The sequence below is a fragment of the Desmodus rotundus genome, chromosome 9 (genome assembly GCF_022682495.2).
Source record: "Desmodus rotundus isolate HL8 chromosome 9, HLdesRot8A.1, whole genome shotgun sequence".
In the NCBI taxonomy this organism is placed as follows: Eukaryota; Metazoa; Chordata; class Mammalia; order Chiroptera; family Phyllostomidae; genus Desmodus; species Desmodus rotundus.
This window is the reverse complement of record NC_071395.1, coordinates 99,976,951-100,002,217: the sequence shown is the minus strand read 5'-3', so window position 1 is coordinate 100,002,217 and position 25,267 is coordinate 99,976,951. Positions and strand designations below refer to the sequence as shown.

General features: G+C 46.3%; 1 protein-coding gene and 1 pseudogene across 1 annotated transcript in view; both read right to left on the bottom strand.

Moving 5' to 3' along the window:
• Positions 1-25,267, bottom strand: part of CA10 (carbonic anhydrase 10) — a 440,111-nt gene that overhangs the window by 167,567 nt on the left and 247,277 nt on the right. The window lies entirely within an intron of this gene.
• On the bottom strand, positions 16,972-17,772 carry LOC112316448 (kunitz-type protease inhibitor 2 pseudogene; annotated as a pseudogene).

Here is a 25,267-nt window from a genome sequence, read left to right as displayed (position 1 = left end):
CTGGTCTTCGATTCCTCGCACCCAAGTTTTCCACATTACTTTGCTGCCTCTTGAAGCAGGGACCTGCTCAGGGTGCCCATTTCTCCGTGATGCTTATTTAAGCACAGAAGTCACAATCGATGTGTTCTTTTCATTGGGGGGGGGGTAGGTGTGCAATGGGGCACCCCTCAGCTTTGGCTTGAAGGAGATCTGGGTTTGAATGGGGCCTCTGCCACTGACAAACTAGGAGACCTTGAGCTCCTTCTTTCTCTCTCCTGCAGAGACTTTGTGTCCTTGCTTGTGAAACAGGGATATAGTGCCTGTCACACAGGGTACTGAGAGGTGACATGAGATGATGTAGGTAAAGCATGTATAATAAAGTCCCTGGCCCACAGTAAGATGTGAGCAATGCTGACTATGTTACAGCTATTCTAGCAGCCGCAGGGAAGGACCCTACATCAGGTACCTCCTCATGTCACCCTCTTGTGGGGCAAGAAAAAGGTGGGGATGTGTCATCCTGAGGTCCATATAGGAGGCCAAAAAACAGGGCATTAGTATCCATGGCTATCTGCCCAGTTTTACGATTGAGAGTAATTGCATTCTAGAAAATTACTGCAACTTTACGCCTCTCACTTGATATCATTAATGGGGAGTTTAACTATATATTTATTTCATGTTCGGGTGTCAGCGGGTGTGAGTCCTGTGGAAATCATCCGTAAACAACTTAAACTTCCTAAGGTACATCTCCTGCCGGAATTTTCTTTCCAGCCAAGTTGGCCCTGGGTCTTTGATTTAATTTGCACGTGGGAAGCCCGCAGTGGCAGCCCTTGTCTGACCACAGAGCCAGCCTCCAGCACTTGGTGGCTTTGGATTCAGGGCCCCTGCAAACTCTTACCAACTGTGAAAAGTCTAAGAATTAAGCTTTGATCAGGTGGATGCCTAGGAAGCAGATCTTGTAGCCACAGGCGAAGGCCATAGGCTCGCTGGTTTACACACAATTGACCTCTCAGCAGAGCCCCGTGGAGGTGGGAGCTGTTTGGGGCTAATTAGCCTTATTAAGAAACTGCTAAGGAACTAATGGAACTGAAATGCAGTCACCCTCTGAAGTTACTTAGCAGATCTGCAACCAAAAAATACAGAAACTTTCCAGCAGCTTTCCAAGACCCCAGAGCCTCTCCAGGAGGAAGTAGGGTAAGGAGGTCTTCCTCCCCAGCTGACCTGGAGCCTGCAGACGGGGGCCGGACCGGGGCTCCTGGTGCCCTATTGTACTTTTGCTTCTTCTACACTGACGGGACTGTCCAGTGGAGTCCCCCCCTGCCCAGGTTCCCCTTTTTACATCTGGATCCAGCCTCTAGAACTCAGCTCAAATCCCACTCCCTACTGGAAGTAATTCCTCTCTCTATTTCCGTCCCTCCCTCCTTCCCCTCTCTCTCTGTCCTTGTTTGACAAGTTACTCTGTGCTGAGTTCTCATATGCCTCTTCTCATTTAATCATTATAAAAACTCTATAAAGTGGTCACTGCCATCATTCCTGGTTTTTAGGTGACGTTCAGAGAGGTTAAGTGACTTTTCCCAAGTCCTACAGGTAGTAACTGGCAGAGCCAGGATTTGAACCTAAAAAGTCTGACTCCTGAACCTGAAACCGCCATGTAAAACTGCCTTCAACTCTGCACACCTAGAATGTTCTCGGTCTGCATCGACACCATGGGGTATGAATAATGGGCCTCCTTCCTGACTGGCGTGCAGTAGGCATTCAGCAAATATTTGTCACATGACTGCATGGACTATAAAGCTCTTGATCTTGTTTCATACGTCTGGGGGCCCCCACCCCCCACCCAAGTTCCTCGCACAATGTTGAACTCATAATTTGAAGCTATCATGTTCTTCCTAAATATCAGAAGGTCCTATTTATTGGGCAAGTTCTTTCTCATATCTCAATAGATAAAATCTCTGATACAGCAATTTAAACTCATTTCCATTAGCCTAAACTGTATTTGAAAATTTCCACCTATCCCTAACCCTAAGCCCAAGCCACCTTGGTAGGACAGAAAAGCCTGAAGTTCAGAGTCAGAAGTAAGTTTGAGTCCCGTCTGCCACCTATTAGCTGTGACCTTTGGCAACTAGCTCAAGATTCTCGAACTTCAATTTTGTCATTTATAAATGTGGATCGGAGCTGCTTCTCCACCAGACCACCTCACTGAGCTGATGTGAGGGTTATGTCGGATAATACACTTTGTCAACTTTTATACCAGTTATTCTGACTGACCACACGCTTGTGACAGAAGCGTTGCCTTCAGTGAGATAACTGAGTTGTGGTCATTGGACAGCAAAATCAGCAGCAACTTTGAGGATATCCTTCCCAGGTCAAACTGCTAAGTAGAGCGGCTATGGCTGATTAACTCATTCTCAAATTCTGCCCTCCTTCAAATGTGTATTATTATACACTTAACGCGCACCAGCACTAAGTGCAGAAAGTTGGATATTTGGGTGCTAGAGGCTGCACTGGCAGAGCCATCCAGGACAGAGATCCTGCCACTCGGGAGCCCAGAGTCGAGAAGGACGTCGATAGGTGCATCCTCAACCACCGTGAAGTAGGTCACTTGCCACAAAACAGGTGGGAAGAGGGAAAGTCCGAGTCTCATGAATATCGACAAAACCTTGGAACCATCCTTGACTTCTCCATTTTTAACATCCCACAGTCAGTCTGCCAGCAAATCATGTCAGCACGACCTTCAGAATATGTCGTGAATCGGACCGCTTCTCATCGCCCCCCCACTCCCGCTAGAACTTGTGTAAATGAAAGTCAGGCACGTCACTCTTCTGTCCAGAATCCCGCAGTGGCTTCTTATGTCACTCGGAGCAGCACCGGGAACCCTGACAACAGTCTACAAGGCCCTGTACCTTCTGGCCCTGGAGACTTCCTGCTGTGCCTTTGTCCCTAGCTCTGCCCGCACATCTGTCCCCTTGCTTTGCTCCGACTCCTCCAAGCACATGCCCACCTGAGTGTTTTTACAGATACCTTGCCTCTAACCCTGGCCTAAAATATCCTTTTCGCAGATATTCACGTGGCTTGCTTCTTCACTTTCTTCAGGCCTCAGGTCACAGCTCATATTAAAATCGCCATTCTAGATTGCCCTATGTGAAAGGGCACTCTATTCCATTCTCATTACCTTCTCGCTTAATTTGTCTTCAAAGGACTTAATGCCACTGCACATATATTCAGTTATTTAGCTGTTCACTGTGCTCTCCCCATAGAAGGGAAGCTCCGTGGTGGTTTGTTGGTTCACTGATGTCTTGCTAGTATATAGAACAGTGCCCAGCACATAGTAGGTACTCAATAAACATAAACAGATAGAGTGTAAAGACTGGTACATCAGAGACACAGAGAAGGGGTATCTCACAGGACTTGGTAGAGAAGAGGAGGGCTCATGAGTACCTTTTGGAGAAGGGGCCCCCTGCCCTGACTTGTGATGAATTGAAAGGTATTGGCGAGATAGAAATGGGGCAGGAGGAGAATGTATTCACTGGAGGGTCCAATACCTACATGCAAAGGCTGAACAGAATGAAAGGCCATGATGTGACTGGGAAACTTTAAGCAGTTCTAGATGAAAGCAGTCTAGAATCCTTCCACAACAGTCTAAGGAGGAGATGCACCAACTCCCATTGCCTCCCCCCTCCCCGGCCCCATCTTCTTTTGTTTCTTCATAATTCACTAGAGGTTGTAAGAACCGAGAGATTTTTAAAACCTTTTCCCGAGTCTTGGTCTTTCCAACCTGGGCAATACTTTGTTTTCTTTACTTCTGTTTTCCTTGGTTGTGTGACAGGCATAACAAGTCCAGACGAAGAAAAGGAAACTTTCATTTCTTTCTTTACATGCTGCTTTGCTGGAACCCAAACACCATGAAATGAGTTGGTGAGACGCCAGCATGATCACATCCAGAGTGTTGGCAAAGGGCCACGCGGGCCAGGCCGTATTAGCCGACCTGCGGGAAGCCGGGGGAATGCGGTCCGGACCCTGCAGTGGACCCTCCAGCGCCAGGCAAGGGCAACAGCTTTTGTGCTGATGTTTTCCACCCGAGGTTGGATGCTGCGCAGAAAGGAATCACGTCCCCTTTGGTATACCAGTGAGTGAGGGGATGTTTTCTGGTTTGCTCATCCATTCTACCTCTGCAGCATATCTGGTCTTTCCCCTCTGTTCTCTTTGTAAAGAATAGGTGGAAGCCCAAGCATGCTCACCATGCAGGGAGGGGTGGGTGAAGCTTTTTTCAATAATTGCATCTTCAGGGCCTTAGGGCCAGAGATCTCCATGATCCCAGAGCTGAACCCAATGATAAAGACCGCTGTTGACATTTTAATGCTATGTCTATGCACGTAGAATTGTCCAGAATCCTGGAGTCTCAGCTTCAAAGGTGGCAGTATAGCCATGACCATTGGTTCAACCTGCCTTTCCAAACTTATCTTTTTCTACCTGAGATAAACAACAATTACTTATTAAGACATTAAGAAGTGTTAGGCACTGTGCTATACTTCAGAGGTAATGATCTCCTTTATTCTCCTCAATAACCCCTTTCTAAACTAGTTCCATCTCTCTCTTCACCCTTCTTACCACCATCACTCTCAGTTACCCCTCACCTGCTTTATTTTTCTTGTGAGCACTCACCACCTCCATGCTGCATGATATTAATTATTTATTTTTATTGGACATTGCTCTCCCAAAGTAACATGAAATGTCAGAAGAGCAGAAACTTTTGTTTTCATAACTGCTGTATCTCCTATACCTCAAGCACATAATAGGTGCTCAATAAATATTTGTTGGTGGGTAAACAAATTCATGAGTTAGGATTTATTAGCCTTTTACTGAGGAAGAAATCAAACATTTAAAGGGAAAGTAAATGACCCAATGTAACATACTCAGGATGAGGCTGAGGGTCAACCTGAGCCAGGATTTGGATCCCAGGCCAAGTGACTTCAAAGACACCTCGTCTATTTATTTTTTTAATTTTGTTTTAATTTTAATTTTTAAAAGATTTTTAATTTATTTTATTTTTAGACAGTAGGGAAAGGAGGGAGAAAGAGAGGGAGAGAAACATCAATGTGTGGTTGCCTCTCACACTCCCCCCACTGGGGACCTGGACCGCAACCTAGGCATATGCCGTGAATGGGAATCGAACCAGCGACCCTTTGATTTGCAAGCCAGTGCTCAATCCACTGAGTCACACCAGCCAGGACCAAAGACACCTCTTTTAAAGCATTGCTTCACACCACCTACACTCTAGCAGGGCTGGGACAAAGGCGAGGCAAGTGCAGCACCCATCTCGGCAAAATTTTAGGGGGACGTAAAAAAATCCAGTAATCAAAATAAGTAATATTTTAATGCACTATTTAAAAAAAAAGATTTCAAATGCCAAAACCCCATGATAAACAAAACTTCAAAATTAAAAATGAAGAAAGGATCAGTAATACCGCTTCTGCCTTTTGCCTCAGGCTGCAGTGTGGTTTAGCCCAGCACTGGCCCACGTTTATTTAAAACGTTGATATTCTCCTGGTTCCCGCTCTGTGTTCTATGCAGTTATGTGTTGAAAGTCTTATTCTTCAGGCACGTCTTCCTTCCAGGCCTTTGCTCACGTGCTCCTGGACCTTGGGGCATTTGTCTCTTGAACCATTTTCACTTCCATGTGTTGTACAGTCTCTATAAGCCATGGTAGATGGGTCGGATACCACCGTGTGATGTCTCTCACGCGCTGGTGCTCCACCGACCGACTCCACAAATTCTGATTCCTCACCTCGCTGACCGATGACCACTGGGAAGCAGGTGTTGGTGTCGCTCACCAGCCACCAGTGCAGTGTGTCAGGACCACTGTCCCTATTGCTGTGTTGCTCCGTCATTGGACCATTTTGGTGCATTTCCCTTATTACTTTGTGAACATCAGTGGAAAACAGATCAATGAACGAGCCGAGTCTAGGCTCCTAATCTAATCTAACTGAATCAAAAATGGAAATCATTAGCTGCGCCGAAAGCGGTGCTTGCGGCACGTCAGTCAGGGGCTTTCTGCACTGGTGTGCTGACTGTGTGTCCGGCCACATGGGGGGCGGGGGGAAGAACGGAAGCAGAGGGTGTGTAAAAAATGCTGAAGACGTGTTATCAAAGATTGTGTCAAAAGGTGGCGTTCAATCAGGTTTTGAGACTTCTCAAACTGTTTTAAAATTAAATTATTTTTTTAGTTCTGGGAACGTCCTTGTAATATCATTGTAATTGTTAATCTAGAAGGTACTCTATGCTAGGTTCTTTACATTTATAACTCATATAATCCTCATAACCACTCTAGGAGGTTAAGTGCTTATATTATTGGTCTTGTCTGTTACAGGTGAGGAAACTAAGGCACAGAGAAGCTAAGTAACTTGCCCAGGGTCACACTGTTCGTTCGCGAGTGTCAGAGACAGAATTTGAACCCAGACAGTCTGACTCCAGGATCCCAGCTCTTGTATACCAAACCTGTTACATGATAGTCTTCATTAGACTTCATGTGTTTTACCCTTGCGCATATTTATTTTTGTTCTTAATTCCATGAGCATTACATCCAGAAGGGGTGTCTTGACCGCGGGCCTCTCGCGTATTTGCTGGCCAAGACTCAGAGAAAAGGCTGCCTTTCCACGCTGCCTTCGCCGACGTGCTACGAGCACTCTGTCCTTCCCAGAACGCCCCGCAGCATTTATTTCTCCACCTCTGAAAGTACTTGACTGTCCTTCTACTCCAGCATGTGTGACCTCTCTTAACTGAGTGGATTTCGTCTTTGCACTGTGCACAACGGCACAGTACGTGCTGCAGAGAGAGCAGAGGAAATGGGACCTGCCCAGGAGGAGGGGCTTCCTCCTGGAGGCCACAGGATTCCGTGGTTTTTCACGACCTTTCCATGGTAGATGGAAAGTAGCAGAAAGTGCTACATGAATGCAGAGGACGTGAAGGGCACTCACCGCTCAAGGGTGCTGCGGTGAGTGATGAGAACGTCCTGTGGTGGAGATACCCTTCCGGGATACTGTCAGCCAAGGTGTGCCATTTGCGTGGTGGATTTAGCACCAGGTTGGTTCCAGAAAATTCCACCTTCAAGTCCCAGCCAGATTGTGGAAGCTTGGACTTGGGGAGGGCAGCTTCATGTGTAAAATGTGGATAATTACTCATAGGGAGGTTGTGACAGCAAATGAAAGAAGATCTGAAAAGGCTTCCTAAGCTCTAATGCAATGAGGAGGCCGAGGTGAGCTTATTTTCCCTGGGTGCATTTCCTCGTGCTCACTCCACATTCTCACATCCTTCAGGGCCCTGCGTGTGTTGGATACTCTGCTTTACCCCTGCATCCTGCCTCCATCCTTTTCACCTGCTTCTGCTCTGCAAGGCTTATGCTTGTCATCAGCTCCCTTGCTCTGGCTTCTGGTTGGGTTTAGCCAGCGAGGGACCCTGGCAAGAGGCTGTAGCAAGGAAGAGGCCTGAGGCCAGGGAATTTATTCCATTGCCCCTCACCTCACCCCCAGGGTGAGGGTCCTATTGGGTTGGCTGCATTCTTCAACTGAGGCCACTGCTCCTCCTAAGGCAGCCCTCTGCACCTGGTGCTGTCCTTCATCTGCCCCTTCAGGTCTAAGGACAGTGACAGCCAGTGCTGGGCACTGTACTCTCACTGTGGTTTCTCTGCCCCTCCCCCCACCACAGGCCTACAGGCATAGTCCCTCTACCAAACACTCCCAAGTTACCCTCAAGTGTGTTATCATTACCTACGGGGCCCCTCACTGATCCACCTGTTCAAGGGCTTCACTATTTCGTGAATTAAACATGAGAACGTGTGTCTAGATGCCCAGTCCATTGCCTCACTCAGAGTAGGAGTTTAGTTATAGGAGACCGTTCTGCGTGGCATGGATCCAGCTCCCACTTGGAAAGGCCAGTGGGGAGTGAGGTCCAGCACACAGGACCCATGCCCACAGATAGGTTCTCCCATGCGTGGGGAATCAGGTCTGCATTGTACCTAGGCTGCTATGAGACTTGTTTTTGCTAAAACTCCCCGACCCTGAATTGAGGCAGCAAACGTTTACTGCATATCTTTAAAGTAACTTCCTAAAATCTATGCTAAACCTTCCAAGGAGGAGTGTAACCAGTTCAACCACTTTTCCCTTTACATTTGCAAATATCCTTCCTCTTTTATGTAATTAGCAACACCCTCTCCTTTGTTTTCTGTGAAAGGTAACCACCTAAAGCGAGCCTGTGCATAGTAAATGAGGACCATCCTCAATGTAAATGTGCCCAGAAAAGCAATAAAAGCCTGTCAAGGCAAGAGTTAAGGACCTCTCCTCTTGAGAGATTGGCGAGCCATCCCTTTTTCTCCGCAGGACTGGTAGTCCGTGTGAATTTGTCCATTGCTGCCACAACACACGATCCTGTGGGCCGGATCCGCATCAAAACGTGAGAATGTTTTGTGTCTAGATGCCCAGCCCAGTGCCTCACTCAGAGTAGGAGTCTAGTGGCTGTGGTTTTCTTTCCCCCTCCTATCAGCTCTGTTCTACTGGGCCAGGGATCCAGCGACTGGTTTTAATGAGCAAAATTGCAGATTCAGAGCATAGTACAAGCCCTGTGGCAATTACCAGCCAGGGGGCTCTACAGGAGATGGTAGCAGCCACCACAGTAGAAAGTCCTGATGGCCTAGGACCCGGGAGGGCTACCAGAATCCTATCACGTGGCCCTTTCAAGAACTGCTCTCCAGCTCCTCTTGGTTCTGCCTGACTCTCCTGACACGCAGAGCCCTGCTTAAGGGTCTAAGTGATTTTACGGCCATGGAGATTGTAGGCAGGAGAGATCCGTGTTATTCAAAGACTGCCCCCCACGGATGTGTTCTGAATCCTCTGAACAGCCCATTGCAGCCTCCCCGCAGTTGGCTCTTTAATTTTTAAAGGGTTTGAATTCCTTACCAAGTTTATAGCTTCGGTGATTGTAAATATTCATTATATGCACCATTGCTGAAGCCTCAATTCCTGCTCCTAAGAAATTCCGGCACTGTCTGTGTGCAGCTAACTGTCAGGGGCTGGGCTGCAAAGAGAAGTAAGGGGCTCAGGTGGTGTTCGGGGGTTGGGGGGGCTCAAAGCATACTTCCGGTGACATCTTGCAAAGTCAGCTCCATGCAAATAAAGGCAGCAACAAGGAGCTCCATCTAAATGCTTCATGCTAATACTTAGGAAAAGGAGCCGCAAGAGAGACACTTGCAATGACAAACCAATGCAATCCCAGAAAACCCACAAAGGGCATGAGAGAGAAGGGAACTGACATCTGTTCAGGTGCCTTCTACGTGCCAGGCATTGTGCTAGATGCTTTCATTAGCAGGTTAGCGTTCGTTTCAACTCTCCCAGCAGCCCAGTGGAGTCATTGTAATCATCACTCTGGTTTTATAAGCCAGGAAACCGGTTTAGGAGGGCAAGTGTCTTGTTCAAGGCCTTGTTCAGATAGAACCAGAGTCCAAGCTCGGTTGATTTCCAAGCCTTTGTTTGTTTCTAGAACAGAAGGTGACTGAGACTCTCATTATGAGGTTCAGGAATGACCACAGTCCAAAGGGAGAAAGGGTTGATGCAGACATAAGGAAATCAAGGGAGGACACAGAGGTGACTGAGGGTGAGGAGAGCGGGCTGGGGTCTCAGAGCAGTCCCTTAACTCAAGAGTGCGTGACAGTAAATGCATAGTAGAATGGGGATGCTTTTGTCTTTCTTCTTTCCCTCTCTTTAAGCTGCACCTGACGTAGAAAGAATATTGTGTTTTTGAAGAAACCATGTCTGAGATCCAGTCCAGCCTTACAATCCTATTCATCTATGCTTTGTCTCTCTTGTTCTCCTCATTCACGAGAGGTTTATGACCAGCCGATGCCAATAACTCCAACTCCGGAAAACCCCAGGACTTCATCCCATTATATGGCTTTTGCAAAGCCCTGAGCTTGCAGGGGTGGGCTCCAGGTATTCCAGGCATAGAAAGCTGACACTCTGCTTTGGCGAGGAGGCCAGCATGCAGCCTCTCTGTTCACTCCACACCTGATGGAGAGTAGAAAGCCAAGAAACAGAGTATTCGCCTGACATTGGCTTTAGACATTTTGGTATGTGACTGTCTCAGTCTAGTGGACACTTGTCACTTATGGCTGCCCCATACCTTCCCTATATTTTGGTCATGTTTCCTATTACACACTCTGCCTGCCTGTCTTTTCAGTTCTGAGATTCAAGATTCTGTGAGAGATAGCGGCGCAGCAACACCAGCCTCCTGGGAGGTTCTGGAAGAAGGCTAAAATCTACCCTTGCAGCAAGGAGAGCTGATGAACTTAGGCCGTCTGGAGCCAAACAGGTTTGACTCCTCTGTCCTTCCCTTTGAGCCTCTACTGGGAGATGCTCATAAACTCCTCTGGGTTTCCGGCTTCCCCCTTGGGCATTCGCAGGAGTGGCTTGTTCTCCTGGAAAGCAGGCTGCCCATTCTGACTGGCGGATCTCATTAACACCGCCACCTTAGAGGCCAGGAGATACCAATGCACCCCGTCTGCCTCCTATCAGCATTCTTTCCCTCCGACATGACACAGATTAAGAGCTTATTTTTCAAAAGGCTTTGATGCGTTTTTAAGCATTTACCCTCAGGATTATTTCTTTTTCTTCCTCTCTCTTTTGTTCTCCCAACTTCCAGACAGCTGATTAAAATTCTAGTTAAATTGAAATACACTTTCAAATTGGGCCATTCAGAATGAAGCAAAAAGCACTGGATTTACTAGAGGTCTAGCGCTTGTGATTAATCTTTAATTAATACTTCACTTTAATTTTCAATGCTACCTTTAAGACACAGAGCTATGTTGAAACCTCCAACTCATTATCTTATCATTTTCAAAGGCAGGACTGTCTGCCAGAGACTTAAAAAAAAAAAAAAAAAGAGTGCTGTGTAGTTAGTCATTCCCTTCCTGGAAGTCAACTTTGTAAAATGTGCCTGATAAAATACATTACACATACACACACACATGAAAACAATGAACTGTTTTCTAAAAAATGCTAACAAGAAAAAAATAGAGCTCTAACAAGGAAAATAAATAATAAAAGATCCAACAAGAATCAGCTGGGAGAAAGTTATTGTAATACAAGATAAAATAACATTGTGCCGTGTTAACATTAATTCATCTTTGCTATTTATCCTAATTATTGTATGTTTCTATTGGTGTGCTACGTAATTGCCGAAAATGTGGTTTATAATTTAATTTCCACTGCTGAGTGTAGAGAAGCCACTGGAGGCACTGTACTGCTGGAAGAACAGGCACAGTAAGACCATAGAAAAGGACACAAAGATGATTTATGTAACTTTCTTTTCCTATTTGCAGTTCATTAAGTCACTGTCTTCTCGCAGTGACCAAGTGAAAATTAAAGTACTTCAGAGAAGAGCTTGGGGTTCAGCATCATTAGAGGAAGAGAAATGGGCGCCTTGATGAACTTGACTGCAGAAATCTATAGAGCACAGCTTAATCAGCCTCTACATTGATCTTGGATGCTCAGAGGCAGGTTTAAGATTGAACAAATCTTTTTAATGCATATTCTTTTCCTTTTGAAATGCAGTATATGATGCATGAGAATGATTTAGAGATTATCCCAGCCTTCAATTTCATAGAGTGAAATGGCACATAGCACTTTCCAGGTTTTCATGGAAAAACAGGAAGAGAATAGATACTCTTCCTGGAGCTGCCTCCTTCCTAGATGCCCTGTTTATGCTCCGGAAAAGCCTCATCTGTACCATGGCGATTACTTAGAAGAGAGGGATATTACTTGCTGTCCGAAGGATCATCACCAAGTTGGGCCGTTGATGTTTCGCTTCCTTTTAATTGCAGGCTCAGAGACAAAACCAGAACCTATGTATCTGGGCTGGCAAGAAGCTGTGAGCAGGACCCTTTCCTCTGGCAATACATCATCTCCCTCCTGTGGGGAGGGGTAGCTGCTCGCAAGGCAGGTAGTGAAGGCACGAAGACTTTGGTGTCAGACAAGCTTGGCCTCGAATCCTTGCTTCTCCCCTTACTCCCAGTCCTTGAGCAAGTTACCTAAGTTAGCTGAGTTCCAGATCCCTCAACTGCTAAAAGGGGCTGATGACACGTATCTCATATGGTTATGGAGGAAATTAAGGGGAGTCCTTGATGGGGACGGAAGGTAATGGCAGCCCTCTCAGTGTTACGCAAAAGCAGACTTTACTGGGGAGATTTACAAGCGGAAATTTACTAGCAGGACTAGTCTCCCATCCTCTCCTCGGCCACAGAGTGGTGCACAGCAGCCACATTGGCTGGGTGCAGTGTGAGGCTGTTATCTGGCAGTGGGACCCACTCTCCTGCTACTCCATCCTTTCATAGGTCAAGTGCGAGTTCTCCAAAAGACTGGCAAGAGCACTTTGGTCTTGTGCCTCAGTTGCTCAAGAGAGTTGCAGATAAGCATCACGCAGCTGGACACGAGCTCCTCAGGGGATGTTTATTTCCGGGATGATGTCAGCTCCAACTTGTGGGAAGGGTAAGGCCCTCCGAGTGGAAGAGCCAACAGCCGATCACCCAGAGTAACATGTGCTGGAGACATGAAGGAAATTGGAAGAGAAGGTGGCACGGTGGAGGCTGTGCCTTGGATTACATGTATGGTTGAGCATACAGGCCACTTCCCCTTGACCCATCTATTTTGTGAGTCAAGATTTGCCTTGCGGCCCGTCAGAAATGGAACTGCGGTCTGCTGACAATGTACTTAAGTATCCCAGCTAGCTGTGGCTCACGCTTCCCAATCTGCTCTCTGGCTTTCCTCCTCTGCCACACCATGAGTCCAGCATTGGCACTGAAGTCAAGCTAGCATAAGGCAAGATGTAATTAGGTTTCTGTGAAGGGCATTTTTGTTGTTGTTATCTTCCAATTCAATAAAAGAAGCATTCACTTAGTACCTCCTAGGCACCGGGGAACATAACAGTGGGAGGGGGGTTACCAACAACAATAACTCCTAATAGTTATTGAGTTTTACTGCCTGTAGGCAGTAGTCTAAGTGCTTTATATATTTTATATAAAAATATATCTAACATATAACACCTGCTTTTGTGTTAGATGAAGAATCAGCCACTTAGCCAACTGAATGGGCAGTGCTAGCGTTAAGTGCTATAAGGGTATAACAGACAGAATGCTACCGCAGCACAGAGAGGGGTTTTGAGGAAGGCAAGAGGGGGCACTGGAGCCAGAAAGGTGGGGAAGAATTAGCCAGATAGAAGAGGGATGGAAGGAAGAGCACAAACAAAGCCACGGCAGTGTTGATGATGCTGCTAATCAAACCCAAGGAGGAGGAGGAGGAGGAAAAAGATACACAGGAGTAGAAAAGAAAAAGGATTTCATAGAGTGAAATTGCTCTGGGCAAAGGAACATCAGCAAGTTGGGCCTCTGATATAATAAGATGTAAGAGGCATAGATTCCCAGCCACCATCCACACACCTCTCATGCAGGTTTTTAACACATATTTTTCACTTACCGACTTAGAAGGAGCCATGAGAAGCAAACCTAAACAGGCCCACTACGGACTTTGTTGACATTGCCGAAAAGCAAAGCATCCTTCTATCGTCTGCAGGTTGGCTCTCCTTCGCTCACTTGTCATTCTCGCTGGCCAAGGTAAACATGCCGTAAAGAAAAAATGTTTCTTTCTTCCCAAGATCCTATAATCCCTGTGTAAATCCAGTGAGATACTTTGCATAAAAACACTTTGAAAATGGTACCAGGACCCAGCGCACTGGCAAAGCTGACACTGTAAAGGAGTTGGGTTCCTTCTTTGTAATCAGAGCTCACAGGATGGAGACTGACATAGCACAAGGCATCAGAGATGAGGCAGCACAAGGACAGGGCACATGGCACATGGGTGACTCAGGTCTCTACACTGGTCTGCAGGGTGCTCCTCATAGTATTTTGCCCACAGCCATTCCCACTAGGTAGTGAAACATACATCGGTAGAGAAAAATGTATCAGTTGTGTTCATTCATTCATTTGCAGCTTAGCATTTGTGCAGTGCCTGTGGACACTGGGGCCAAGGATCTCCCAGTATAAGAGGAAAATGGACATGCAAAAAATAATAGTAACAATGGTGCCAAATGTTCTAAAACTGTCATAGCACAAAGAAGTGAGTTAGCTGGTGGGGTGAGGATTGACAGGGTATAGGAAATCCTTCCCAAAGGTGAACAGACTTGAATATGAAAGAGAAGAAGCTTGTCTTATGTTTTAATTCTCATTGTATATATTTAGTTTTTCTCATTGGAGGATTTTTACCCGAGGATTAAAACATCTGGCAGAGGGTAAAGGGGTAATGAAGGAGGGAAGGGGGATGTGAGGCTGGGGAGAAGAGCGGGGAGGTGAAATATTGGGCAAACATTTATAATGTCATAAGGAAATGGAACATACACACTACTGGTTTGAGGTCAGACCACGCATACACACACACCCTAGAGAGAGAGTCTCAAAGGATTCAGGTTAGTGGTGTATGAGGTCCGAGCCTTCAGGAAAAGCCGTCAAGGAAGAAGCACGGGAAGCAGAATAAGGTTAGAAGACCTTGGGAAAGCTTTCTTTGGCAAGTTGAGTTTCCAGAAAATATGAGTGTCCTCTTTTAGTATTATCATGGCACCTGATATGGAAAGACCCTACTCTACAAAGTGCGCTGGGGACGAGGACAGGAATGCAACCATTTCTGAGGGTCTTCCCTTTGGCAGATGCTATGTCTATGGCAAATTTCATTTATTTTTTACGACATCTATAATGTTGGGTATAAAAGGCTAGATCCATTTCACCATCAACTAAAAATTGTGACTTGGGCTTTTAAAATACATTGTCTAGCCCTGGCTGGTGTAGCCCAGTGGAATGAGTTTGGGCCTGAGAACCAAAGGGTCACTGGTTCAATTCCTAGTCAGGGCACATGCCTGGGTTGCTGGCCAGATCCCCAGGTGGGACACATGAGGGGCAACCACACATTGATGTTTCTCTCCTTCTCTTTCTCCTTTCCTTCTCCTCTCTCTAAAAAATAAATAAATAAAATCTTTAAAAAAATAAAATACTTTGTCTAAGGCCATGTAGCTGATACAAGTCTTTTGTTTCAAAGTGTATGTTTTGTCCACTGCATAAGGCAGCCCTGAAAGCATAAGCCAACACCATCACTGTAATAATAGTGCCTTTCATATGCATATAATCAAATGTGAGAATGTAAGATATCTTATATACGTCAAGTAGATTAATATGAGGGACTAAGATTGTCATTATTTCGGTGCCGTTGAAGACTTCCCATTGTTTTCCACTTCCACTTTTTTTTTTTTTTGAGTCTTGTCCATAGGGGGCTACATTTTTGGAGATCCTAGCCAGCTAATTATCTAATAGAAGTGCAATACAACACCTGCTCTTCAAGTTATAATTTCTTTTCTCCTGGTCAAGGACTAATTTGAATGATAAAAGAATCTGTGTATTCTCAGACTCTGAAGCCCTTAAAGAGATATTTATCACCACGGACTGAAAAATCAGAATGCAAGTGTCTTGAAACACTTTATCTTTTCAAACATAATTAATTACCTTGCTTAAAACTCTTAGGAAGTAAGTGGTGCAGGTATTACAATCTTTATCTGGCCTTTATCCATGCATTCATTCATTTTACAAATATTTATTAACAGATTTTTTAAACTCTAAGCCCCAGAGAGATAGCTGATAAGCCTCTAAGGCTCCTAAGCTAAGGACAGGCTAGAGTCAGGGCACCTGGCTCTGGGTTCTGAATTTGGGCCATTTCTCACTGAATTGTCTCGCCTGAGTCTTGATTCTAGTCTAGGTCTTTTGGATACACATTCTTGGTGTCTTAGCTGAGTTATTCTATTGTGGGAAAGATCCTGATAGAACCGGTGCCTTCGAAATCAACTCCCACTTGCCCCCAAACTCCCCTGGAAATGTGGCTGTTAGTAGTGCTGTAGCTTCAGACATCCTGAGAAATGCTGAGAAGGGGCTTCTGCACTCACTGAGGCACAGGGGGCGGGGCTGCTTAATTGCCACAGGGAGCTGAGTGCATTTATTACTCAGCATGAAAGAACCTTGTTTATTATTATGTTTTTAAGACTGAAAACTACTTTCTAGAATGACTTGGTGCATTATGAAAACTTCCATAGAAATTCAATGAGACATTCCATAACAGCAAGTTCTCCCTTCTCTCGACATAGAAAATGTGTCCACGTACACACCCTGTATTTCTCAGACAGAAGATGGTTGGAAAATACACTCAAAATTGTGCTCAAGTGCGTGTGTGGATTAGCTCTCTGGCACCTTCCTGTGGCCCTGCTCCTGCCTGTCCCTTGCCCACTTCCCCCATCAAAGATCAGACCCCTCCTTCCCATGCACCACCACTGGGCCCTTTCCAGACATCTGTGAATAATAAGGTTGTTTTGTTTTCATGTCCTGTTTTCCCCCTACTAACTGTGTGCTTCCTAAAGGCAGAGATCCTGTTTTAACGTTTGTGCACAGCCCAGTGCCTGGCATAAAGCAGAAATGTTTGTTGGCAGAAGCCAGCAATGCTTGAAATCAGGGATTCACAGTCCTTGGCTAATTACTCATTGTTGTGGTTGATTTTTTTTTTTAATTTTGAGAGGTAAGACTCTTTTTATTAAGCTTGTACATTTTACTCTCTTCCTTTCAGAATCCTAATTAAAAAAATCTTTGTTTCTGCTTACTTAAAAAGAAAAAACCCTCCACAAATCAAACAAACAAAGGAAACTATTAAAACATCACCTTTGTGATAGGAAAGGAGGCGAAAGAGGCCAAAGGTTTGAACATAAACAAAGGCTGGAGTAAGGAAATCAAAGAGGAGCTGACTGTGGTCTGGGGCCAGGCCACTGCAACGTGAACCCGCCCCTGGGGACCTGGAAGCTGCCCTCTTCACTTCTGAAGTAACAAACAGACCAAAAGGCCTCACGATCGCAGAAACTCAAACCAATCCGTCTATTTTAAACAGCACACTGGCATTCTTCCGTGGTCACCCCTCCCCTTCCCCAGGTTCCCTTCTTCTTCAGCACAGGCTTCTCAGCGCCCCGGAGGCTGCAGATGAAGGGGCAGCTCTCCCGGCTCCTCCGCGCCACGAGCAGCAGGTAGACGGCGGAGGCTCCCAGCAGGAGGACCAGGACGGTCAGGAACAGCCCCTCCAGGACCGCTGTGGCACTGCAGGGCAGGGCCGAGTACAACTGCCTGCCCGCAGCCCGGCAGCGCCGCAGGCACGCCTCCTTGGAGAGGTAGTTGTTTTTATTGCCCCAGCACCCTCCGTAGATGAAGTTATCGCAGGTGTTCTTCTGGACGTCAAAGTACCAGCGGGGCAAGGATGAGCGGCAAGGCCCGGTGACCGCCCTGGCCATGCAGTGTTCTTCGTAGCGGAAAATATCGCTGCGGGGGCCCTCGACGTGCTGCCTTCTGGGCACGCGTGGGACGGAGGAATCTGCTCCCTTCCCACTGGTGGGCAGGTCATCAGTCGTGTTTCCTGTGACATGAGCACATGTCTGAAGACACTTCTCCTCGGTCAGGTAGTTATTGTCGTTCCCGCCACAGCCTCCGTACACGAACTGCTGGCAGGACCGGCCAGTGGCATTGTACCACCACCTGCGGAGGGAAGCCCGGCAGCTGCCCACCCTCTTCGGAACTCTGCAAAAGGCGCGGACGTCCCGCTCTCGGTCTGCTGCCTCTGCCCAGAAGAGGAGCAGCGAAGCCAGCAGAGCCAGAAGCTCCCAGCACCGCCTCGGCCCGCACAGCTGTGCCATGACCAGCTCTACCTGGCCGCGCAGGTGAGGCCTCCAGCCGCTGGCCTGTGGGGTCTCGCGATCCAGGTGCGGACGCTCACGCCAAAGTCTCTCGAAAGCCCCTTTCTCGGATGTTCGTTGTGAGGACTCTGCCTCCTACGCCCACAATGCGGGAGAACGCTCCTCACTCGCCCCTTTGCCCCAGCGACACTCAGCGACCCCCCACCGTCCAGAACCCTGCCACACGTCCAAATGCTAGATGGGGGCTGGAGCCGATGATGGCCTTCTGGAAAGAGCTACCCAAGTTGTCTGCCCAGGGAGGGGCGGGGTGTACCTCGCGGGGCGGGGCGGGGCGTGGCGCACCTGTTGAGGCAGGTCGCACAGAACGCAGGCGCCTCCTTCATTGTTGAGTAAAAGAAGCAGCAAAGCAACAGGCTTTCAATAAATCCAGTGCTTTCCTACCGTGAACATACAGAACGCTGTGGTGAAAAGGCTCTATACCTTATAGAAGAGGTAAGTAGACATATAAATGATGTAAAAAATTCACTGAGCTGTTTATCAGATATTAGGTAAATCCCCATCTGGTCCAGGCACTAGCTGATGTGTAGGTATAACACGGATGACGGGTCCTGGAGGAGCTTGTAAGCGCGGCGGGAAGAGGCTGGCCTATTCTCAGGTAACTAAAGTAAACCAAGGGTGTAAATGGAAGGGAAGACTGAAACTGAAAATCAGAAACTTCAAAAATAAGAAGCTCATGCTCTTACTTGTTTGCTGCCTTTCCGGGAAAACTGGATGATTTGACATTAATAAGACACTGACGTGGACCAGAAGGCAGAAGGAACTCTTCTGATCACAATATTTGGGTATTTCTGTCCCAACTTGAACTCTGAACTAAATTCTTCCCATCTATCTATTATCATCTACCTGTCTCTATATCGATATATTTGTTTTATATTTATATTTACATATATACAAATAAAATAGATCCTTGTGGCTGCACTAATAAAGATTAACAAAGAGCTAGTAAGTGATAGAGAAAGGGAGGAAGAACTATTTCCCACATTTTTATCTTTGGAGAGTAATTCCAAACCCAAAGACAGGAAGGACGATTTTAGTTTTGAACCTGTTTCGTCTGAGTTCCTGTGGATCACACAAGTACAGAGGAAGGTGCGAATGGGAAAGATGCCGTAAAGGCCTCGCCATGGGAACTGACTATATGTGGGAGAGGGCAGAAGGTTTTGAGCATGGTGGGGGAACACATCAGAACCACAGTCCAAAAATGTGTCCAAATCTTAACCAAACAGGTGAACATCAAAACCAAAGCAGCAGCAGGGGCAGACCTTGGGGAGAATAAACTCACGTTTATCAGTCAAGAAGCAGAAAGCAAAACAGAGTCGGGCCCACTTCGTGAGACCCATGTGGTGGCTTGGAAGGAGGCGAATTACCATTCTGAAGGACTAAGTGAAAGCAGTAGACACAGGAGACGATGGCCTTCATTTCCAGCAGCCAGACAGTCAGGCTCCTGCTTTTCAGGAGAGGACCAGATCCTTCCATGACACACGACCCCTTTTGCCTACCCTCGGGACGGACATACGCTCTTGGTTTCCCCCTCTTTTTCCTTCGGCAACCTAAATCAAGGCTTCCCCCTTCCCCCACCCCCATAGGAAGACTTCAGCCACATGTCATTTATATTTGCCATCCATGCGACTTTCTCTGTGTGTACATATCGATAGTTTGATTTCATGGCCCCTTTTCTGATTTCATGGCCTCCATAAATATCCTCGCTACTATTATTATCTGTAACTCTGGCTGCATATTTTCCAGTGAACCAATGTGCACAAGAATGCATCTTCTTTGCTGGTAAACATTTTATTGAATGGTGCCCCTAGTGCAATTTTGGGTGCACTCTTGGTGCTTCTGTAGGGGAACTTCCAATGTGAGTGTGAGAAGGCAGATTCACAAAGAAGCCCCAGTAAAGAGGATAAACAGCAGGTGTGTACACGAGGTTTCATGGGAAATTGGATGAGGGAGTGGTTCTTTCCACTGTGAAGAGTAGGCACCTTGGCTAGTCTTCAAAATCACCGGGTAAACAAGGGCAGAAGCTCCCTCCAAGCAAAGGACACAGCATGGGTTGATTTATTATTTTGGCTACTATGTCAAAACACATTGGCAGCAAGTAGGAGAAAACCTGGACTCAAGCAGCTTAAATGTAGGGAGGTTTATTATCTCACAGAGCAGGCTGTCCACGGGCAGGCAGGGCTCCAGGCAGGTCCATCGGGGCTCTGACCCCACTGCACTGCTGCCCTGTCTTCCTTTGTGGGTTTTGCTTCATCAGCAGTTCCAGACGTCACAGGCAGGCGTCTCCATGACCAGGGGAAGAGAAGGGGCTGTCTCTTCCTTGTGCCCCTTTTTAGCAGCAAGGGAACATTTCCCTCAAGTACCCCAATAATTTCTCATCTTACTGGCCTGAATAAGGGTCATGTGCCTGCCTCTAAGCCAGTCACCTTTAAGGGGTACAAGATGACCACGGTGGTCTTTAGACTCCTTGGGATTTGTCCCCTGAGTGACGATGCTTCTGAGAGAGGTCACGTGAACAAAATCAGCACCCCATCAATGAAGAGGAAGAGGGCAGGCTTTAAGTGGGCAGCCAACAGTGTCTGCAACAGCCACTCTCTGCATATACTACTTTTCATTTTATTTTTTTAAATCCTCACCCGAGGATAGGCCTTTTGATTTGAGAGAGAGAGAGAGAGAGAAATGTCAATTGGTTGCCTCCCAACAGAACCTGCACCTGGGCATGCGTCCTGACTGAGGATGGGACCCCTTTTGGTGCATGGGATGATGCTCCAACCATGTGAGCCACCCAGCCAGGGCATATAATATTTTTTATTTTAAAAAAGAAAGAACGAAAATGAAAAAAAAGTGCTACTAGAATAGGACTGGGCTCAGTCTATTCTACTGGGAAGATGCCTTTCTGGGCAAGGGACTTTGGTTATGGACAGAGTGACACAGTTATAAAAATAAAACCCAGGAGATTTAAAGAGCTGACTGCCTGTGGGTGAGCAGCTGCAGAAACATCCAAATATCTCCCATGTAGCCATTACACATGTCCAGTGTGGCTGAGCCCTGCCACGTCAGGTAGCTCTGCTCATTCCAGAATGTGTGCAGGGTTGGAGATGGCAGTCACATGTTCTGCACTTCGAGAAGTTTTAAAGGGCTGGCAGCAACTAGATTTACTTATTGGAAACATATCCTTGTAAAAGATAAGGCATCATTGGCGTGAAACTCTCTCTTGCATATGCATCTACACAGAGAACTAATCCCTTATTTTTCATGCATATTACACCATTTTTTGCTTTTAGTGAAAATCACATCAATAAATCAATAAGTAATTAAAATTTAAGCATCCAGCCTGAGAAGAAAAACAGTATATGGAACCCTATAACCCAACTCCCTGTCTTTGGCTGGCTTTCCATTTTTAAACACAAACTTATGAGAGACAAAACTTCATTTCTGTTGCAGAAAAATGAGCAGAGTTGGGGCTGCTAGTGGGTTATTTCCAGAGACTAAGCAAGAGGAATGCTTATACAGAGCTTTGGTGAGTTACCTGCAAATAGTAACTACTATGACTGTATCCATTACTGAAGTCCCATTGTTTTTGCCCTGAAGCTGGGACTGATGGAAAAACTGAAGGGGGAAGCCAGATTCACCCAGAGACAAGCCAACGCGAAGGTATGAAACCAGCTGCAGAAGCAAGGGACCTGGGAGACATCCGTAGCAGCAGTCTGTTCCCTGAAGTCCCTGAGGAAGCTTGGAGTATCGAGCACATTCCTAGTGGGTGGACTGGGACTGGAGTGAGTTGCTCTGGGAAGGAGCCATTCTCTTAAAGAGAGGTGGGCAGCTTATGATGTGGGTGGGCCCTAAGCCAGGGCTCAGAAAACTTCTCTAAGGGGTAGCTCTCTAACCACAGCCTCTGAAGAACCCATTGCATTCGCAAGACAAGACAGCCTCTTATTTATTTTGTCACTCTAATTGCCTTCAACACTGGTTCAAGACTTCATCTGGAAGAGACTTTTAAAGGACAAATTCCAGATCTCTGCTCCTGGGAAGGTTAAGTGATAATCATGCAATGCCGGTTGATTTTCTCCCACATGAAGACTTTCTGGAGTCCAAGTGCCGTCCTTTCTCCCCGTTTTCTGCATGATGTGGGCCCATCTTCAGTAAACAAGTCCCTGATGCAGCTCGGCCCTAGACACACTCTCCAGTTCTGCACACCATCCTTTTCCTACAGCAACATGCCAAAGGGATTCTATTGATGTTATTGGGTTATTTTTACAGTATTTGCTTTAAAGAATATGAAAAGATCTTGATATCTTTAGTGGGATGGGGGTAGGTTTGTAAAAAAAAGAAAAAAAGGTCAGGGAAGCTTTGTTATCTGGGTTTTCATGATTGGAGTCTCCACAGATTTGCCAGGTTTTAGAGAGAAGTAAGTTCACAATCACACGAACCTACTCGCTAGTAAATCAACCACTTAGAAAAATCAGTCCCCATTCAAAATCAGTCCTCGCTTACTGCTAGCATCTTCGTCAACATCAGGACAAGTCTCTCATTGATTCTTGTAAAGTACGGTCTTATAAATATACTTTGTAAGTTGATTATAAAGTAAATTTTCAAATTTTCCAAAACATGGAAGACTTTATGAAGTTAAAAAAAGGGGCTATTGAAGAACTTCGGAATCACAGGCAGAATTACCAATGAACAGTGGTGTGGCAGGAACCTAACAAGGCATTATCCGAGAAAGAAATCCTTAAAAATAATGAGGCCCAGCCATTACGGGAGAAGGTACTGGGAATATTGATAAAATCTATGAATTTGCAAAAATAACCCTCTTCATGGTTATGCTGGGAAAGCCAGACTTAAAGTGAAAGATATGTTGTGAAATCATGCAATTTTGGCGGAAAAAATTAAACCAGAGGGGAAAACAAAACATGATAATTTCTTCTTCATTTTATGAATCAGTGCGGTTATAAACTATTTTTTCAAATTTAAGTGACATACACTTATTTTCATAATTTCTCATTATAAAATCTAAGCCAAAATATGTTAAGAGAAAATCTCGTTCCCATTTTAAGAGCATTCACTGTAAATGGCCCTTTTCAGGTATCCATTACGTTCAATAAGACAGAACTCCTGTAAATGTTCTCTTTCCACTGGGCCACGCTGTCTCACACGAGACTAACAGAGCCCGGCAGAAAGCATTTGGAAGCTTTGGAAGCTCAACTTTGTCCTCGTAGTGGTTTTAAGATATGTCCACAAGTTTTTGAATACGTCTCTTTTCAAAAGGCAGACTTTAACTTCTCTCTTCTTGAATGTAGGTGGGTTAACGAGTTGCTTCTAATAAACAGAATAAGACAGAAGTGATGATGGGTGTACCGGGTCGACTATGTCTCCCTCCAAGAAAAGTCATGTCCCCCCAGAACCTCAGAGTGGGACCGGAATTGGAAATAGAGACTGTGCAGATGTACTTAGTTAAGATAAGGTCCTTGTGGATTGGGGTGGGTCCGAATCCAATGACTGGTGTCCCCACAAGAAAACAGAGGGGAGAGAGCTGGGTTCAGTTGGAGGCAGAGACCGGAGTGTTGCATCTGTAGGTAAGGAATGCCACGGGTTGCTGGCTGCTACCAGAAGCTAGGAAGAGGCAAGGAAGGAGGCCTCCCCTGGAGTCTTCAGAGAGAGCATGGCCCTGCTGACACCTTGACTATGAACTTCTTGCCTCCAGAAGTGGGAGAGAATAATTTTCTATAGTTTCGTGCGCCCAGTTTGTGGTACTTTGTTATGACATCACAGCTCTAGGAGACTACATAGGGGTGACTTCAGAGACTGCATTACAGAAGGCATTGCAGCTTCCTTGCTGCTCGTTGTCTCTTGGAGCTCTCTAGGGGAATTTAGCTGCCGTGTCGTGAAGACACCTGAGCAGCCTACAGAGAGGTCCCCATGGAGATAACTGAGGCCTCCTGCCCATGGCCATGGAGTGAGTGTTCTTGAACGTGGACCTTCCAGCCCCAATCAAGCCTTTGGATGACTACAGCTCCAGCCAACCACTTGAGAAACCCCGACCCTAAACCCCATCGAAGCTGCTTCCAAATTTCTCACCCACAGAAACCGTGTGATAATAAATATTCATTGTTTCAAGCCACAGAGCCTTGCCATGGTTTTTTAATGCAACAACAAACAACAAATACTTTCGTTTCCTCAGATCTAATTTCTCCACCTCCAAAGTTCCTGAAGATCCAACTATGATCGAAACGCATTGAGAACTGAACAGAGACTTCTTCTTCCAAGACTATAGGAATTCTCCATAACTTCATTTCCACGGCTTGTGCACCTCCCACTTCTGATAGGTTCCAAAGTGAGCTTCTCGACTTTCATTGAACTCCTTCACTCACAAAGCTCTGTCATCACTGAGATGTAAAGATTCGACATAAAGGGCAGTTGCCATTATCATAAATGAGATTTATTAGTTTCATTACCTTAGGTATTTCAAAAATGATCTGAAGCTTCTCCTGCCCCTTTGGCAAATGCCCTTGGGTGCAGGTGCCAGTACTGGTGTCCTGTTTAGTGAGCTGCAGAGGGTGTTCAAAGGGTGCAGGTATGTCGAAAACAGCTGGTCGCCGGTTGCCCTGATTCCCCAGAAAGACCCATGAAGGCAGCCTTGCTTTACCAGCGAGCAGACAAAGGGGGCGGGGTGTCCGAGAATGGAGCAGACAGCAAACAACTGCCACAAGAGAGTGGCACAAAGAGGAAGGCATTGGTCATCGTCTGAATGAACAGCTTTAACCAGGACCTGCTGTGCCCTGGGCGCAGGATGTGAGGTCCTGAGCAGAGCAAGAAGAATAAGGTAAGGGCTCATCATTGTCCATCAGGTAGATGGACCCATAAAAAGATCATTACGTGCTGGATGGTACGGACAATAATGGAAATACGCACAAAGTTCAACGGGAACCAAGGGGAGATGAAGTGAGCTTGCCAAATGTTGTCATCTTTTTTCTTTTTCATTCTAGAACCTGTTTGTCTGCAGGTGTGTTTGCCATTGGAATTTGTATGGGGACCACTTTTAAGGGGATAACTGCAGCCATTCAGTGTTGAAGGAGGAGGAGGAGGAGAAACAGGAGAAACAGATCCACCCACATTTTGGGTCCCCCAGTACTATAGGTTCACGCCCCTGGGATGGATGAACGGGCTCTGACGAGCAGAGCCCTGCTGGGGGGCTGTCTGCGGTGAGAATGCCAGCTCACCTGGTGGGCCAGGTGTGGCACGATGTCCTACGAGCTCTACAAATATCAGCTCATTAAATCCGCGTGACAACTCGGAGAGGTAGGTACTGTTACTATCCTCATTTTACAAATACAGAAACTGAGGCACAGTCAGAGGCAGAGCTGGAATCAAACCCTGGCGATCTGCCTCCAAACCCTGCCTCTCCATTAATATGTCTCTCAACTGTCCCGAACGGCAGTAA